This window comes from Camelus ferus, chromosome 15 (genome assembly GCF_009834535.1).
Source record: "Camelus ferus isolate YT-003-E chromosome 15, BCGSAC_Cfer_1.0, whole genome shotgun sequence".
Taxonomy (NCBI): domain Eukaryota; kingdom Metazoa; phylum Chordata; class Mammalia; order Artiodactyla; family Camelidae; genus Camelus; species Camelus ferus.
In genome coordinates this window covers 9,264,329-9,284,298 of record NC_045710.1, presented here as the reverse complement: position 1 = coordinate 9,284,298, position 19,970 = coordinate 9,264,329, and the positions used below count along the sequence as shown (strand labels likewise).

The following is a 19,970-nucleotide window of genomic DNA, read 5'->3' as shown; positions in this document are numbered from 1 at the left end:
GGCAGGGGAGGCAGGAGAGGGGGACTGCCTTAGAATCCAAACAGTTTGTGCTGAAGCCAGATCCCTGTCCTGATTCTAATCATTGCCTTGCACCAAAACGGATAGTTTCCAGAACCACCAAGGGTTGATGGGGAGCATTTAAAGAAGGAAGCATTTTGCCAACACATTTCTTTTGGATGTGATGAATCCTGCCCTGTCACCGCCAAGCCCAGCAAACAAAGCCAAAACCTAAATCTCTAAATAATGTGTTCCTTTCTTTAATCTCCATCTATTTGGACGCATGTCCATGTGCATTAAAATTGGCCTCAGAATACTTGGAAGGTTTATAACCGTCATTTGTGGCAATGGAGATATACCATTTAGGTCTGGAGGCAGCATAATATGTCATTTAGCAAGAAGGCTCTCAAGTCAGCCCACTTGGGGTCAAATCTGGAGTCTATAATTTACAAAACATGTAACCTTGGGCAAATTGCTTAAAGTTTGCATGCCTCAGTTTCTTCTCTTATAAAGTAAGGATGATTATAGTAGTTTTATCATAGTTGTCATAAATCTTAAGCCACCATATCTACAGACAGGAGAATGGGTACAGGGGTGAGTTCTCCGTCAGTGCAGACATTCAAGTTCAGGCTGGACAGCCACATGGTGGGGATGTTGCATTGGACTGAATAACTGCTGAGATCCTTTCCAACTCTGATTATCCTTTGAAAAAGAAGGCTCATAGCCAAAGAAAAAGAATCCACTTTGAGATAAACCCAATTGGCTCTCCTTTGGAAAAGGAGGCCAAATGCATACAATCTATTTAAAACTAAGATGAAATAGGCCACACCACCCTTGTTGTTGACTCAGCAGCTGGAGAGTCGTGGCCAGTGCCCTGGATGTCAAGTCAGGAGACCTGGGCTGGAGTCCCAGCCCTGCTCTCAGCTGTGCGGTCTTGGGCCCCTCAAGTGCTGGATACGGTTTGCAGTTTCTTCACTGGCAAAATGGGTGTAATTTTTTTTTTTCCTCAAAAGGTACTCATGAAGATTAAATGAGCCAACCTGAAACTGCTTTGAAAATGGTAAATCATAGAATGAACAGAGGTGTTATCATTTCCAGAGCTCAAATTACACTCTACGTCATTAGTTCTGAAAATAACATATGTAACCTCAGACACTGGCTGAGATTAAGCCATTATTTTAAACATCATGATGGGCGTAGAAGCTGGAAAAACTGCCATTTCAAAAGTTTTTGAATATTTTTCTACCACTCAAGAGTGGAGACTCCAATTTGCCTTTGAGGCAGGCAGTGGCTTTGTTCTGAAAAAAAGAAAAAAAAAAGCAAACGAAAAAACATAGCACTGGGTCATATTTGTTTATGCAAATATAAATCAGGTCTCACTTATGATTTTTAGGAACAGTGAGGTCAACCTCAACTTGAATGCTGATTATCTTAGACTCAATACTTTACTGCTTTTTTTCCCCTAAATGAGCCAGATGCATCTTCTATCAGAGCTTTTGTCTACAAATTTTCACTCAAATATTTATTGACAGTAACTCTTTGCCAGGTGAGTTAGTGTTGACAAGTCATATATATTCCTAACAGGGTTCATGGGCTATATAATAGGAAACAGAAAAAAAATAAGCACAAATTACACAAATAATTTATAAAGATAAATGTCCCAAAGGCAATGAGGAATTAAAAAGTACTCTGGGAGTCTATAAGCAGAGGACCATTAAATGTGGAGTTGGCAAGTTTTTCCTAGGAAAGGAATGTTTAAGCTGAACCTTCAAAGAGGAAGAGGAGCTACCCAAGTGAGAGAGGCCAGGTGAGGGCAGAAAGCTCAGGAAATGTTTCTTTGTTGTTTCCTTGAAGATAAGTGGGGTTTTTTTTGTTCCCCTTTCTGGGTGAATCTAGATTACAGTGTGTATAAATAATTGCTTATTCTTAGCAACTTCTGTGTGTTCTTCTCTGGATAAATGTTATCAAGAGAAGCAAGCTGAGATGAAAAGGACTCTGTACCAGCAAGGAGATGCAGCATATTTTATGTCTTATCCTGGAGGAGGTGACGTGCAGGGAACAAGACTGGGCTCAGTACTGAGTGGTTGAAACTGGACATCATGGACTGCAGTCTTGTTGGTCTGATTATCTTACTAGCTTCGCTGGCGCCCAAAGGCAAGGTCACTGTCTGAGTGAGACTGGATTTGCACCTTATTTAAGTGAATAATCCCACTGTATCATCCCGTGCAAAGCTTACTCCTGGGACAGGAAATGAAGACTGACTTTCTGTACCTATAACTGAAGGGTACTCTTGAACCCAAACCTAAAAATAACCATGACCAGACACGGTTGTTATGAGGTGTTCTGTGATGTGCTTTCCTTCTTTCTACCTCCATCTCTTTTTACATTTTTTAAATTGAAATACAGTTTATTTACAATGTTGTGTTGGTTTCTGGTGTACAGCATAGTGATTCAGTCATACATATTTACGTATGCATTCTTTTTCATATTCTTTTTTGTTATAGGTTATTATAAAATACTGAGTTTGGAGGTCCCTGTGCTATACAGTAGGACCTTGCTGTTTATCTGTTTTATATATAATAGTTTGTATCTGCTAACCCCAAACTCCCAATTTATCCCTCCCTACCATTTCCCCTTTGGTAAACACAGTTTGTTTTCTATGTCTGTGAGTCTATTTCTGTTTTGTAAATAAGTTCATTTTTCTCATTGTGTTAGATTCCACATATAAGTGATATGTGATATTTATCTTTTTCTGTCTGACTTCATTTAAAAGATTATCTCTAGGTCCATCCATGGAAGTAACCTAAATGTCCATTGGCAGATGGTTGGATAAAGAAGATGTGATACACACACACACACACACACACACACACACACACACATACAAACAATGGATACTACTCAGCCATAAAAAATAATGAAATAATGCCATTTGTGCCCCATCTTTTAATCACTTCCCACTGGAAGCCAAAGCCTGAGCTCAGCTGTGCTCTGCTGACTCAGCGGAACTTTCTCCTCCATACTTGGGAAGGTGTGGCCAAGAGGGGAGTGCCCTTCTGGAGTGAGAACGGTGGTACCAGCAGCATCGTGCATAGAGGACACTTGTGTCCAGCAACATAGTGGCCACACAGCAGTCAGAAATACAGTGAAAATGTTGAATTTTACCCCGGCTTTGTGATCCTGTAAAAACAGCGGTGGCTAAGAGACCTCCCACCCATTCTTTTGTGTTCTGGGAAATGGATTACTGCAAAGAAACATCCTTCCCCAAATGATGTAAGTAAGATTCACAGATATAAGACCCTTGTATCCATATGATGAGACCAGACACAAACATCTCAGTTCTCATTCTTTGACTCATGATTGGTGATGATGCTTTCCTCTGCCATCAATCAGAACAAAATGCATATTAACCCAATTTTGATTAAGTTTATTTCCTCCCCATAAGACCCTGAATGCTGACCTCAGCTGAGCCGGCATCCAGCCTCTCCTTAATACTCACTCCCTCAAGAATAGGCTGGTGTCAACATTCTATGATCTGCTATCTGATTGAGCCATCCTTTCATGCCACCTGGTTATTTCTAGCCTTGTTTATTTCCCATGAAAGAAAAACTCTTTTTGGCTAACCTTGATCATAAACCTTGCTGATCATTTGGTCAGAGAGTTCTACTTACTGTAATAGTATAATTCTGACCACATAATCAGAGAAATAATCCTTGAATAATCCTTAAAATAATCCTTTCAAATAAAGTCTCTCTTTACTAAGCCTGGATTCATTTTTGATTTGACAGCGGCGACATGAAAATAAGTCCTGAGCAGAAACACATGTTGGATCTCTTTCTGAACACACTTGAGTTAGAATTCTTGGGAACCCTTGGAAAGATTAAGAAGGACAGTACAAAGAAGAAGAATTAGGTCAGAGGTTACCATGTTGTCATCATTTTGGTGTTTAATATGAAATGTACTCTTAGTTTGTGGACAATTTTGGGAACAGAGCAGTTGGGCTACACATAAAATAACTTTTAATGGGAAAAACCCCACAGGTAGTAGAATCCAGCCAGTTTAGAGTAAACAGTTCTTTCTCAGATATTAGAAATTGCTCCAGCATGTAAATCTTGCTTATCATAAAGAATATGCAGTCCACAAAAAAAAAAAAAAAATCCTTATCTCCACAGGCAAAGATTCTGTCTTTGGCAAAATAGCTAAGAAAAACTCCTCTTTCCCTACTTGTGAGGAAAGACGGTCCCTAAATCTTTTCTCAAAGATGACCCCAAACATGCTTGAGACACTTAAAAACTCAACACATTCTCTCAGCACCACACTTCCTATGTTCTGACATTCTCTAGACATTGAGGCTTGTCAATCTTCAATAAAAGCAGAATTATTAGCGCTTCAACTCTTATCTATACTTATCAGTTAAACATGCAATCCTTTAGACTAAGAAATGGTCAGAATAGGGAGGAAAGGCCAGTCTTTGAAGTCAGACAAGCCTCAGTTCAAATCCAGGCTGTGTCACACGTTTGCTCTGTAATCTTAAGGGCAGGTAATTGAGCTCAGTGTGCCCATCACTCAAAGAAAAATAATGTGAGCTGCATTAGAGTATTACTATCAGGATAGTTAATCTCTGAAATCATCATGAGAAAGTAGTTGGTCTTGAGTAAACAGCCACTAAATATTACCTCACTTCCCTTCACTCATGCTGAGCACATTATCAACCAGGTCTTCCATTTTCTCTGTCTCAAGTCCAGCACAATTATTTGTATCCATCACTCATTAAAGCTGATTATTTGGCCAGTCTTAAAATTATTGTGGTTAGAGGCTATATAAGAAAGAACAAAATTAAGCTCAAATGATAGAGAAAATTGTCTTCTTCTTCTTTCAATTTTACTTTCTATTACTTTAGAAATTATACGTTGGTTCCCATGCTTCCCTTCCCGTAAGTCAACCAGGGATGCCAAGCTGATGATGGAGACCAAGGGAGTGACCAGCAATGGGGAAAATCAGTATCCTTCACTTCCTGAGATGATGCACAGAGAACGATGCAATGTCATTTTTGTGGAGTCCTTGCCCCAAATGTACAACCTCCATATAATTATAAGGAAATATCACACAAATACAAAGGAAGAGTTAGTCTACAAAATGATTGGTCTCTATTCTTCAAATTATCATCATGAAAGACAAGAAAAGATTGAAGAACTAACCTGGATCGAAGGAGATGAAAACCATGACAAAATGCAGCCAGTCATCCTGACTTGCATCTTGGACTAGAGAAAAAATGAGGTTTGTTTATTTGCTAGTTTGGCTGAAAATGTCCCATTATTGGGACAATTGATAAAATTTTAATGGGGTCTGTATACTGGATAGTAATATCATACCAAATTATTGATTTAGATGGTTTTAATGTGGTTATGTAGGAACGTACCCTCATATTTTAGAAAATACACATTGAAGTAGACATATATGAAGAGAGAGGACAAATGTGGTAGAATGTTAACAATTAGAAACTGGGTAAGGGGGAGAGTACAGCTCAGTGGTAGAGTGCATGCTTAGCATGCACGAGGTCCTGGGTTCAATCCCCAGTACCTCCATTTAAATAAATAAACTGAATAAAATTACCCTCTCCTTTTTGTAAGTTATATTTATTTCAAATTTAAAAGCTTAATATTTATTAAATAGTAAGTTAGACTCATCAAAATTCCCAATTTCCAGACAGTGTATCATTATTCACCTAACAGAAGACCATGTTAAGCAAAGATTTCTTAAATAGGACCCCAAAAGCATTAATCATAAAATGAAAAACATAAACATGACTTTTTAAAATTAAGAAGTTGTCCATCAAAAGACATCAAGAAAGTGAATAGTCAGTGTGTTGATAAGGATAAGAGTCACAACATATAAGCAACACAAAACTCGTATCCAGAATATATAAAGCACTCCTATAAAACAACAACAAAAAGAAAGACAATCAATTTTTTAAAAAGTTGAGAGTAGTTTGAGCAAGTATTTCACAAAACAGAATATCCAAATGGCCAGAGCTCATTAGTCATCAGGGAAACGTAAATTAAAAGCACAACTGCAGTGTATCACTACACACCCACAAGACTGGATAAATACCAAAGACTGACAATATCAAATGCTACTGAACGTGGAAAGCAGGAACTTGCACACATTTCTGGTGGGAGTGTAAATTTGTCCATCTCTCTTAGAAATACTTTTGCATTGTTTAATAAAGCTATAAACACATCTCTCTCCTATAAGCTAGCAATTCTATTCTTAGGAATATACTCAGGGTGGATGACTGCACATATCCCCATATACCTCCTCAAAAGGTCATATGAATAAAATCTAGTCCCCATAAAAGGGGAAAATGCAGTCACATCTGGTTGGCACAATCTATCGTCTGTGTTGGATAATTTGCATTTATATGTGTCATGCGTGACAACAAAGAAAATGAGAATGAGCTAGTTTATTGATAACTCTAGAGTCAGAATGTGTCTACTTAAAAAGGTAGCAGAAACAAAGCTGAACTGAGACCTCATAAAGGTTGGATTTATGTAAAAATTGGTATCTCAAGAGATGGAGAATTCAAGGTACCTTTTACCTGCAAGTTCTTTCCTGCTAATATCTCTAGTCAATCCTGCCCTAAACAGGGTGTGCATTAAGAGCCTCCATCAACATTTGGGTTAGGAGGGCATGGGGTGAAGCTTAGATGCCCCATGCACCTCCTGGTCCAGGGCACCCCACTGGAATAATCGCTCCTTCTCATCTCTGATGAGAGTCTCCTTGGTTGGATCCCTGAAACCTGACCATCATCTGCCAGTTCCTTCCCTTGGGGGAAAAAAAAATCCCTCTCCCATCTTCCTGGATACCAGTGTCATATTTTAAATTGATTTATTATTCCCTAAAATGATGATGCTTCCTCCCTGCTCACACATCTAGAAAGCCCAGTTACCTGCACTGCCGCTCTGATCACGCAATAGGTTGGAACTTCTTGGACAATAACCCTGGTCTAAAAAAACTCATGCTCCTGCATAACACATATTAGAACATGCCAGGACCTGGCTTTTGAGGATAGATTCCATAGGCAAATCATTTCTCTAAAGTCCAGTGCACTGAGACACAGTTTCTTCCTATTCCTCGTCATCTTAGTGTTCCTTGCCGGTGTGTCCACTCCAGTTACACTAATCATACTCAAAACATCAGGAAATCTCAGAAGACCATCCTTTACTGCTCAGAATCCCATGCATCTATTATTTGAATAGGTCAGATATTTAGATAAAGAAATGCCAAAACCCTTGTTAGGATGGAAGGACTCCTAAAGGGGATGAAACGCTTATAACACCAGAATATCTACTGCCCAATAATCTGTAGCCTTAGGAGCCTTAGAACAAGGTCTAGAACAGCATTCAACAGCTTCTTATGCTTGAGGTCAATGTTCTCTGACTGTTATTTATTCTGTTATAAGCTGTAGGGGAAGAGAGAGAGAAAGAGAAAGGGAGAAAGAAAGGAACTTGATCACCCACATATTTGCTAGTGGGAAAGAACAGCTGAGTTGTGGATGGATTTTTAAATATATTTTTATTGCAGTATAGTCAGTTTACAATGTTGTGTCAATTTCTGGTGTACAGCATAATGAGTCAGTCATACATGAACATATGTATATTATTTTTTACCATAAGTTACTGCAAGATATTGAATATAGTTCCCTGTGCTATACAGTATGAACTTGTTTATCTATTTTATATATTTTAGTTAGTATCTGCAAATCTCTAACTCCCAATTTATCCCTTCCCACCCCCTTCTCCCCTCTCCCCCTGCTGGTAACCATAAGTTTGTTCTCTATGTCTGTGAGTCTGTTTCTGTTTTGTAAATAAGTTTGTTTGTCTTTTTTTTTTTTTAAGATTTCCCATGTAAGTGATATCATATGGTATTTTTCTTTCTCTTTCTAGCCTACTTCACTTAGAATGACAATCTCCAGGTCCACCCATGTTTCTGCAAACGGCATTATTTTATTAGTTTTTATGGCTGAGTAGTAGTTGGAAAAAGAATGAAGCTGGAGGAAGAACCCTCTCAGACTTCAGACACTACTACAGAGCTACAGTAATCAAAACAGCATGGTACTGGTACAAAAGTAAACGTATGGATCAATGGAACACAATAGAGAGCCCAGAAATAAACCCACAAGCTTTTGGTCAATTAATCTTTGACAGAGGAGGCAAGAACATACAATGGAATGGATGATTACTGATGGTTGACATGTGCAGGAGTGTGAACAGGAAGGCACAGCATTGCAGAGTGGGTGGCAGTAAGGATGGCTCCATATTCAGAAAGTCCCCCTCCCATTTTGACTACACAACTTAGATTGCCAAACTCTGGTCAAGAATTAAGTACGCATTAGAGGCATTATTACAGCTAGAGTCCTTTAGCATGGGTCCAACAGGACAATGGCCCCAGAAGGTTATCAGGTCCTGAACTGACCATCCAGCAACAAATCCTATTGTCTCTATTTCTCAGTTCAGTTCCCCCCTCTCTATTCCTATTGTTTCTGTCTACTTTAGAAAAGTTATGATCTCTTACCTGGAATATTGCAACAGCCTCCTAATTTTCCCTCCTTCTAAGCTTTCTGCCCCCAATCTCATATTCAATGTGGTAGTCATGATCTGTCAAAAACTAAAATACGACCCTGTCACTCCTCCAGTTAACATCCTCCAGTGGCTGCCCATGCCCTTCAGTCATGAAAAACCCTCTATGATCTGGTTCTTCCCAGCCATAGGCCTATATGGAAACAACTCACTAATCAGAGCCTGACATTAAGTAGGTATACTCTGTTGATATTTGTTGAATGAATAACTAAAGAATAAGTAAATCTATAGACATCATCAATGCAAGGCCAAGCTGAATATCTTAGATGTATATTTTGGTAGGTGGGGCAGAGAAAGTTTTATTATAAGGCCAAACAAGGAGAACAGGTAGCTCATGCTTGAAAAACCCAACTTCTAGATATGTTTTGTGTCAATTCTAGTTTGCAGCAGAGAGTTTGGAGGAGGAGGAACCCCCTCTGACTAGACATCAGTATTCACAGGGTTGGGAGCTAAAGACTCTTCTTCTGATATATAAGTTTCCATCCAGATGCTGGCTCCATAGAAGCTTTAATAATAGAAAAACCCGAGTCTAAGCCTGTTGCCTAAGTTTCCCTTTGTTCATATCTACATCTGGACAGAGATAAATATGCTTTTTATCCCATGTAGACATAAAAAATATGCCTTCTTCCTACACGGAGCAAATGTCCACCTCAATTGATTTCAAACCATCGCCATGGAGAAACTATACAGTGCTTCATTAATGTAGTTTCCATCTCTCCCTTACTCCTAATACATCTTACAGACAGTAAAATTTATCTTCCTATAACACTGATCTCCCCACCTCCTCCCTCCTCTTGCTTTAATATTCTCTCTCTCCACTAGTGTGTTAGCATTTTAATAGAGAAAAGCTGGTGTGTAACAGGAACCTTTAATTTTTAGTCTACATTAGCAATGAACAATGGTGAAATTTTAGGGACTGTGGTTATAAACTTCAGTAAGAAATCACTAGAGACAAGATGATCAGAAAAGGGAATTTTTACCTCATATTATCTTGACCTTCATGAGTTTCTCTTAGAACAATTAGCTGTTTTTGTGCAGCCAGTGTTCTCTGCAAACTGTAGAGTGGTATGCCTTTAACGGTATGAGTGGTGTTAACTTGGGCACCCATGCACAATCGATTCTTCTCCACTAGAATATGGGCCTGGTAATAAAAATCCTATGTTCGTGGCTATTCAGATTCTCTCGGAATGTTGGCATTTGTTTTGAAACCCATCTTTCTGAACGTATCCAGAGCTGCTATGTTTATGTATGACAGGAAGTGAGAGAGGTGATAAAGCCAAGATCGATTGCTTAGTAATAGACAAGATTCCATAGACATTAAAGGGTATTTGTAATTTAGGCCCCATAATATGGCCTAATGCCCTATCTTATGTAGCTATTGATTTTTCAATAATAGAACAGCCCCAGAAAATCTTTCAGGACTAAGTTCTCCCTGCGACATCCAGCAAAGAACAAAAACAGGTCTCTTTGACAGGGGCCCGGCCTGGAGAAGTGTCTTCTATTCTCAAAGCTGCAAGGACTCTCTGGTTTTTGAGCTCCCTTGTTAACGTGGCTCCTGCGTCCCTCCCTTTTTTCACCGCCTCGAAAATAAAAAATAAATAATAAATAACTTAAAAAAAACAATGTTAAGAGGGGTCTTACTTAGCAGCTCACCATTAACCACTGTGATTGGAAATGACGCCTTGAAAAGACCTATCACTTAAAAAATAATTATTCCAAAGATATTTATTAAGTGCCTTTAATATGCCAGGGTCTATGTGAGAATGGAGATTAGAACAATGAATAAGACACTAAAACATGGTTCTATGCCCTAGGAACTAACAGTCTAGTAGGAATAACAGGCAATTAAATAAGTACAATGTGATAATAATACAAGCGTCCAGAAGATGCTGATGGAACATAGAGGTGAGGACCCATCCCCTTTAACACAAGCCTAAGATCTGGCTGGAACGGCCCAGAGACTGCCAAGACCCCAGAAAACGTGAAGACAGACTGTGGCTTTATTACAGGTTAAATGTCACCAAGGGGCAGCCTCTAAGACAAATGCATCATTTCCTCCGTTTGGCTATTCCTAGGGAGTTCTAGGAGAGTATGCCTCGTGCTGTCATTGCAGGGTACCAGGTCAAATCTTTGTTCTGAAAGCATTTTACCTGCCCCTGGAAGGCCCAGTTAGCTCTTTTCTCCTATAGCACTATATTCACACAACTCAAGCTTTTTGGCTTGCATTTTAGATTGTTTGGATAAATAATATGTTATGAGCTCAAGGTCAATGACTCTGTTAATAAGTTGCTCTTGCTGCTACAACCATGTTGGCCTTGTTCTGTGTTTCTCTAAATGTACTCTTGTTTTATTTTTGTATGACTAAACGTCTACTTTTTCCTAAGCCATATGAAAAACATAAAACACAGGGAAACATCGTAAATCCACATTCTGACACTACTTCTGGTTACATTCTATGATCGTGGTCCTTGGGCGTGTTCTTTTAACTTTGATGAAGATACTTTCCTCATCTGTAATGTATCTTTCTTTGCATAATCCAAAAGGCCAAAGCAGCGGTTCTCAAATACTTGCTTTCAGGAACCCTTTAAAATCTTAACAACTATTGGTGACCTCAGAGAACTTTTTTCCCCTCTAAATGTGGATTTTATCTATTAATGTTTAGTTAGAAGTCAAAACTGGAGAAATCAAAAAAATATATATTAATTCATTTAAAAATAAGAAGCTCTAAACATGTTAACGTAAACATTTCAATGAAAATGACTTTTTCAAAAAATAATGAGAAAAGTGGCATTATTTTACATCTTGTAATATCTTTTTAATGCCTGGTTTAATAGAAGACAACTAATTCTCATATCTGCTTCTACATTTGATCTTCTTCTTTGGTTGAAATATATGAAGAAAACTTGGTCTCTCCAGACATACAATTGGAAAAAACTGAATTATTTGAATAGCCTTTTCAGATAATTATGGACATTCTGCTTTGGTACTATACTAAAACTGAAGAAATAGTAGCTTCTTAAAAGTTGGTTGCAATGTGGAATCTAAAACCACGTCCATGAACTTTTTATAATCTGGTGAATTAAAATCTGCTTCCTTATTTACATCTGGAATGGATTTTTTAATTCATAAATCTTTTTTGTTGTATTGGTCATTTGGAAAATACCAGTTCATTGAGTTATTCAGATTTTTAAAATATGTACATTTTAAAAGGTATTTTAAAGCACAATATTAAAAAATCACATTTGTTGACATCACTACAGATCTCATTAGAGAAGTCTTTAAATATTGAAAAACTGTCCAACCTATGGTGGTCTATGCAAGTTTTACAATTTATATTATATTATATATTAATTATATTTATCTGAAAACTTGAATGTTACCATTGGTCAAGGATGCAATCAGTTGCCGTCCTTGATGTAACAAGCTCACTTCACTCATTTTGGAGAAAACATGCTAAATATTCAAGCCCGAGCAGCTATTCTCTGCCAGCTGTTCTTTCAAGAAAAAAATGGTGCTCTGTGAAAAAAGTGTCTAGTTCAACCAGCATCTCAAGCCATTGTACAAGTGCTCTTCTTTGAGACAAGTATTGTAGCTGGATAGTCAGCAGAAATATTTTTATGTCTGTATTTCCCAAACTGCAGGCTGAAGCACCTCTAAAACACCTCTAAAACACCACCGCTCCAAAGGGTATTTAAAGTTTTAAGGGAGACACCACAACATCTGTTGGACTTTGGGCAAAAATCAACCTGCAACAGGAAAGGAGAGTGCCATCCAATCTGATTCCAAGGTTTGAAAAATTGATTCAGTGACCAATAGGCACATCCCTTTGGTAAGTATTTGTCATCTATGAATGCCATAACAATATTAATGTTTATATATGTGTGTGTGTGTGTATAAATAAATATGTATATTCCTACATATATATGTATAATTTTTCAAATGTGTACTAAATTGTTTTGGACCTAACTACTTAAAAAGTGGAACTGGTAGTTTTCTTTTTTGTTTGCTTGTCTGTTTTGATCTAGGGGTTACCATAAAAAAAATCATTGAGGAACTAATGGGAAGCTTAGAAACCTGAGCTTTACGTGTATTTCCCATTTGATCATACAGGATATTAAACAGCTACATACTTAAAGGTTAGATATTTAACGAAAGCGATATATTTTTTTTTACCACTTCATCAAAGAAAGTCTTAGGTGAAATTGTCTTTTTTCTTTTTTCCTGAGAGTGTGTGGTGGTAAAAATTGCAATAACTACTCGAATAATTTGGTGCCACTGCCTAGATTCATACTAAGGTGTCAATACTTTTACCTATAATTGCTTTTGCTCCACCAGTAAATGCCAATATGGTGAAAAAGGCAAATAATTTCTAAGTGTTGTTATAAAAATAGTCTTGACCTTACATACCCATTGAAAATGGATCCCCAGGGACCATGCTTTGAAAACCACTAAATTAAAGGAATGATCAAATGTAATCAATGTGAAGATCTTCATGTAACAAAATGGCAGACAACTTCTAGTTATTCATGTCTTGCTCTCTCCTCTTACTGCATAAGTCCTTGGCCTGGAAACCAGTGGCCTCATTCTGAGTTTATTAAGCTGTTCTTTGTTCTTAAGTTCTGAGAATAAATCATCTACTCTTGAAGTCTAGACCCAGGCTTTTTGCAAGCTACTGACAGTGACCCTGGTTTTCTATACATTTGTCACTCTCATGACTTTTGCCAACCAGATCCATTGATGAAGCAGAAAACTTGGTGTCAAATAATAGAATTTGATGGCTAACAAGCAAAAAAGGAATTTATTGAAAAGAAACCAGGTAGCTCACAAAACTAACTAGAAGGCTGGTGTCTCAGTTTCAAGCATGAAATGAGGGAGGAAAAGCAGAGCTAAGATCACGCCCCAGATCACAGCATTTGGAATGCCCTCGCTGCCTCTGGATACTCACTGTCTCATCACTGAGTTCTTGACTCCACCACAGCTGCTGAAGATAACCTCTGACAGACTCCACACCTCTGTGTCATTTTCTCAAAATTCAACTCTTGGGTGGGAGTAAGTGATTGACTGTGGTTGAGTCATGGACCCCTGCTCTGTCAGGAAGAAGGGAGAGTAAATATCTTTCCTCTTTCAGCTTCTCACTCCCATCTATTTAGAGCTTCAACTGAGATAGGAAGGATGTTTGACGCTGAGAGGTTAAATTGACAAATGTCAATACTGTTCCCTCCTTTAGTGAAAAAGATTCAAACACATGCTTCTTTCCAATATACAATTAAGAAAAATGCTTACCCCTGATAAAATGGCTCCACAAGGAAAGACATCTCAAAATTGTCATCGGTTAGAACAATACCTGCAAGTTCAGCATATCCTGGCAATATCTATTTCTCTTATAGGTAGTTCTTTGTGATTTTACCACAATATCTGGTAAGTATCACCCTCATATATTTTTATCAAATAGTTGGAGGGAGGTGAACGAAAAACAAGACATCAGTTAAATTATATAGCTATGTAATTAACCCATAATGGAAGGAAATATAGATAATGCCATAGTACTTAAGTCTGCAACTGTTCACTATATTGTAATTGATATTCATGACTTTTCTCTTCACATATTTTCCTCCTGTATTTTTCAAGTTCAGCCGATACTTTGGTTCTTCAGAGACAACCTGCAGTTTAATGACTAAAATCTTTATGCCCAATGGGTCTGGAAACTTGGGGTCCTAACAAAATATGACTGAAGTTGTTTACCACTAACTCTTAATGCCAGTAATACTAGAAAGTGTTCTGTGTTCCAGGAGATTCTTTGTATATCATTCGTACTCTTTGTTACCCCCATGAGTTAGCAACAACTCTATTTCCCCTGGAAAGCTGGACCCAACCACCCTGGGCAATATCCTAATCCCTGTTTTAGCTTGCTTTCTTTGTCTTAGGAGGAGTCTGACATAATCAGGACCAATCAAACTTACTGGATCCCCTGGTGTGTGCAACCAATCCAAAAATGGGCAGAAGACCTAAACAAGAAATTCTCCAAGGAAGAGATATAAATGGCCAATAGGCACATGAAAAAATGCTCAATATTGCTAATTACCAGAGAAATGCAAATCAAAACTACAATGAGGTATCACCTCACACCAGTCAGAATGGCAATCATTCAAGAGTCCACAAACGATAAATGCTGGAGAAGGTGTGGAGAAAAGGGAACCCTCCTAAACTGTTGGTGAGAATATAGTTTGGCGCAACCAGTTATGGAAAACAGTATGGAGATTCCTCAAAAGCCTAAAAATAGACTTATCACATAATCCAGCAATCCCATTCCTGGGCATGCATTCAGAGGGAACTTTAATTCAAAAAGATACATATGCCCCAATGTTCATAGCAGCACTATTTACAATACCCAAGACATGGAAACAACCTAAATGTCCATCAACAGATGACTGGATAAAGAAGCAGTAGTATATTTATACAATGGAATACTACTCAGCCATAAAAATGAATAAAATAATGCCATTTGCAGCAACATGGATGGACCTGGAGATTGTCATTCTAAGTGAAGTAAGCCAGAAAGAGAAAGAAAAATACCATATGACATCACTCATATGTGGAATCTAAAAAAAAAAGGCAAATAAACTTGTTTACAAAACAGAAATAGACTGATGTAGAAAACAGACTTACGGTTACTGGTGGGGAAGGGGGTAGGAAGGAATAAATTGGGAGTCTGAGATTTGCAGGTACTAACTAATATGTATAAAATAGATAAGAAGTTCATACTGTATTGCACAGGGAACTATATTCAGTATCTTATAGTAACTCATGGTGGAAAAGAATATGAAAACGAATATATGTATGTTCATGTATGATCGAAGCATTGTGCTGTATACCAGAAATTGACACAATATTATAAACTGACTATACTTCAATAAAAAATATGTATACAAAAAAAAATGTAGTTAGCTCCAGACTTCTCTTCCTAAACATGAGACTAGGAGAAAAAACATTTACAGAGTTCTTAAGAAAAAAATGTTTGTACAATAAAATTCTATACTGAGGAAAAGAAATAGAACAAAATGCCACAGATATGGAAATGCTCAGTTATTATATCTCTAAGAATCAAGTCACAAAGTATTAAATCAAAATGAAATTAGTTAACTGGATGTTGAATAAAAAATAAATAAAGAATGGAAAACCAGAGTTCAAAGACAAGAAACAGAAAAGACTGGTGGAAAGATAATACAGAAACTGACTGAGCAGAGTTAACTACAAACAATTATTGGAAATATGGTTTAAAAATATTGGTACCTAATATTAATGTTAATAATATGGCTCTCAAATCCTAGGTTATATCAACAAAATTCTGGGTAATGGTGAAAGAGTTAAAACGGGTGAAAAATGAAAGAAGTGAAAGTAAAAGTTAATTCCTCAACTAACATATGAAAACCAACTGATATTATAGAGTACAATAAGCTTGATTAAAAAACCATTTAGAACAAAAGTTAACTAGTTAATTAAAAAAGAGAATATATCCAGAGAAAAATAGAATTCGAAAAGGCACATGCACCCCAACGTTCACAACAGCACTATTTACAATAGCCAAGACATAGAAACAACCCAAATGTCCATCAACAGATGACTGGATAAAGAAGATGTGGTACACATATACAATGGAACACTACTTAGCCATAAAAAAGAATAAAATAATGCCATTTGCAGCAATATGGATGGACCTGAAGATTGTCATTCTAAGTGAAGTGGGCTGGAAAGAAAAGGAAAAATGCCATATGACATCATTTATATGAGGAATCTAAAAATAATAATAATAATAATAATAATAATAATAATAATAATGACACAAATGAACTAATTATTATTTTGATTTCTTGAGTATATGTAAGCACATTTGACTGTCCTCTATGACTGGATTACTGCATTCTGTTGATTCTTATTTTGTAGTTGGCTTTATTCCCCTGATAACTATGTAAGTTTAAAAAGCTAAAGATCTAATCTGTTCTTAGAAACAATAATTAGTACATATATGTAAACTAAAAAATAGTGCAGTATACTATATATATGTATTTACATGCAATATAATGCATACGTAGAGTCGAACTGTAATAATTCTACCTAATAAAACTGAAAAAGGAGAAAAAACAAAACAAAACAAAAAGCAGAATAATTTGCCCAGACTAATCTGTGTGGTGAGCATTCTATGTCGGTACATACAGATCTACTTTATTTTTCTCAACATCTGCAGAGTAAGGCTATATTACAATTAAGTTAAACAACTTCCATTGGGGGACATATGGATTGTTTCCAGAGTTTGTTATAATACATGATGCTGTAGCAAAAAACAAAATGTATGTAACAAGATTTTTAAAATATGCAGTTATTTTAAATTATTGTACATAACATCTGAACTTCCAAATAGGATTCACTCATTTAGATTATTACAAAAGTTTGGAAATAAATCACATTTTTCATACCTTTACCTACACTTGATTTTTTAAGCTTTTTTCCTTAGGAATCAAGTTGACAGAATATGATTATCCCATGAAATTTTCCCTGTCATTTAACTTGGATTTTTTTTTAACCACAGAAATGGACTATTTTTCATGTTTGTATTTTTGTCTTCTTAGAATTGCCTGTTCATATTTTTTGCCCATTTTTCTGTTAGTTTTTTAACATATCAATTTGTTTAAACTTTTTATTCCAGATATCATTTCTTTATTAAATATTTTTGTCCAATTTTTCACTTGTCTTTTAACATTTATTATCATGACTTTTGCTGTATAAAAGCTTTTATGTTTTTCTAACTTCAGGTCAGCATTTTCCGTTAGAGATAATAGACTTAGGTCCTGCATAGGAAAATCTTCCCCATTCCAAAATAATAAAAATATTATTATATATTTTCTTTTTATAATTCCAAGGGATCTGTTTTCTTATTTATTTTCACATACAGTTATTCAATCTGTCTGATATGATTAATTTTTGGTATGAAGTTAGGATATATATTTATGGTCTTCTAAGTGATAGCAAATATCTAGAAGTAATTTATCAAATAGATCATCTTTCCCCCCAGATTTGAAATGCCAACTTTATCTTACATATTTAATTATTTATCATCTTTCTATTCTTACATATATAATATTATATACGTAAGAGAAAGAAACAGTATATATTTTTAGTTTTAATTAGCCTAATTTTTGTTGCATTAAAATACTGGAAAAGCAAATTCCTTTTATTTGTTTCTCAAAAATTTTCTTTGCATTTATGATATATCGATTTTTCAGATAATCTTTTTATCAGCTTATCAAACTTTATTAGAAAATCATTCGATTTTAATTGGGATTATATTAGAGTTTGTAGGATAATTGAGAACTTATTTAATATATCAAGTATTCTCATTCAGGAACATATCATGTTTCCCCTTTTACTTATTGTTCTTTGACCTCCCAAAGTAAAGATTTATAAGTAATTTAAAACCCTTCTTTATTTTTTATTAGGTTTATTCCTAAGAATTTTACAGCTTTTGCTGTTATTATGCCCATAACCATTTTTCATTTATATTTTTGAACTGGATGTTGCTGTGTTAAAGGAAGACTATTGATTTGAATATACTGATTTGTGTCCTGTCAAACAAGTAAACCAGGTTATTAGTTCTAAAAGTTTTTGATTCTTTTGAATTTCTGGTGTAGAAAATCGCATTGCCTGCAATTCACGGCAAGGTCTCAAATCCTTTCCATTATTTATAGTTCATATTTATTTTTCTTACCTGTACTTTAATTAGATCCTCCAGTGCAATACTGAGTAAGTGGTAGCATACACAGCAGTTGAGTTTTATTGTTAATTATAAATCCCTCTAGTATTATTATAGATATTCTTTACCAGGTGAGGCTGTTTCTCTTATTTTAGTTTGCCAATGGTTTTTAAAAATATTTTTTAAATCAGTGTTGAATTTTATCAAATGCCTTTTTACATATATGACTATCATTTAGTTACAATTTTCAGATTTTTCAAATAGAGCATTATATCAACAGTTTTCCTGATTCATATCATCTTGAACAAATTGACTTAATCATGGTGCACTTTAAACATGTAATTCTTGATAATATTTTTTGGATCTTTATATCTATATTCTTGAATAAAATTTATTTTTATTTTTCTATATGTGATTGATTTGCTTTTTTAAGAATAATGATCTTGCCAGTTTCCTAGAATAAGTGAAAAATCTCCATTGAAAAATAGATTCACGTCTCCTTTGCTGGTTAACAATTAAAATAGCTTATAAGTTATCTGTTAATAAATAAGTTGATAAACCTTGCTAGTGAAATAATTTGAACCTAGTTTTCTTTTGTGTGTCAAGTCTTTGCCTGCCTTTATTTTTTCATTTTCTAAATGGTTATTGGTCTGTTTAGTTTTTTACCTCTTCTTGAATTAAATTTTATAATTATATTTTTTATGGCAATGTTACATTTTATTATGATTTTTAAAAGGATTTATGCACATGGCACAACATGTTCTGTCACAAATTTTTAAATACATTATATTCCTGTGATTACATTCATTATTTCTTACTAATAATTTTTACTGTTTTCCTCTTTTTTCCCCTTCATCAGACTGACAAAATACTTGTCTATTTAATGACTCTTTGCAAATACCTAGCCCTTGATTTTTATTTATAAGCCTATATTTTATATGGAACTGTAATTGCAAGAGTGTAAAAGTTAATCTTACACCAGAGAGTATAAAGTGGACAATTATTTCATTCTATTAGCTTTCCAATCCCCCTCTTCTCCCTACTGAAAACTATGATTAACTTTTTGGATTGGAGTCTTCTGGAAGTTTCTAAACATTTAATTGCATTTTAAAAATGTGAATGGCTCCATGTTTTACTGTGACTAAATTTTTGTTTAATATAAAATCTCAACTTTCAAGGAAATACAATCATTACAATTAGCAACAATCACTATAATTAATACAACAATCAAATGAAATTTTACGGCCTTATATTAGTCATGGCTTTATCTGTGATCAACTTTATAGACTCATTGATAATATAGAGAATAATCTATAATCTATTGAAATAAAATTCAAATACACATAAGATCAATGGTAATTTTATTCATTTACTTATGTTTGATGTATATGCAAACATTTTATAACGAAAATCTTGCTGTTGTAATTATAAAAATATACTTTTGCATTTATACTTCTGCACTTCAAATGTTACTCACTTATTAAGTTATCCAACAAATATTTATTAAGTGCTTACTTTGTTATAGGCATTAGTCTAAGAACAGAGGATATATATCTAAGGAAATTATAAAAAATACTACTTACATATAG

The 19,970-nt window shown here is 35.5% G+C and overlaps 1 long non-coding RNA gene across 1 annotated transcript in view; it reads left to right on the top strand.

The window, feature by feature from the left end:
• Positions 1 to 14,716, top strand: part of LOC116668894 — a 114,215-nt gene extending 99,499 nt beyond the window's left edge. Inside the window, exons 3-4 of the long non-coding RNA XR_004326127.1 lie at positions 12,278 to 12,465; positions 14,561 to 14,716. This is a non-coding gene — a long non-coding RNA (uncharacterized LOC116668894). The remainder of the gene's footprint in view (positions 1 to 12,277; positions 12,466 to 14,560) is intronic.
• Positions 14,717 to 19,970: the final 5,254 nt, after the last annotated feature.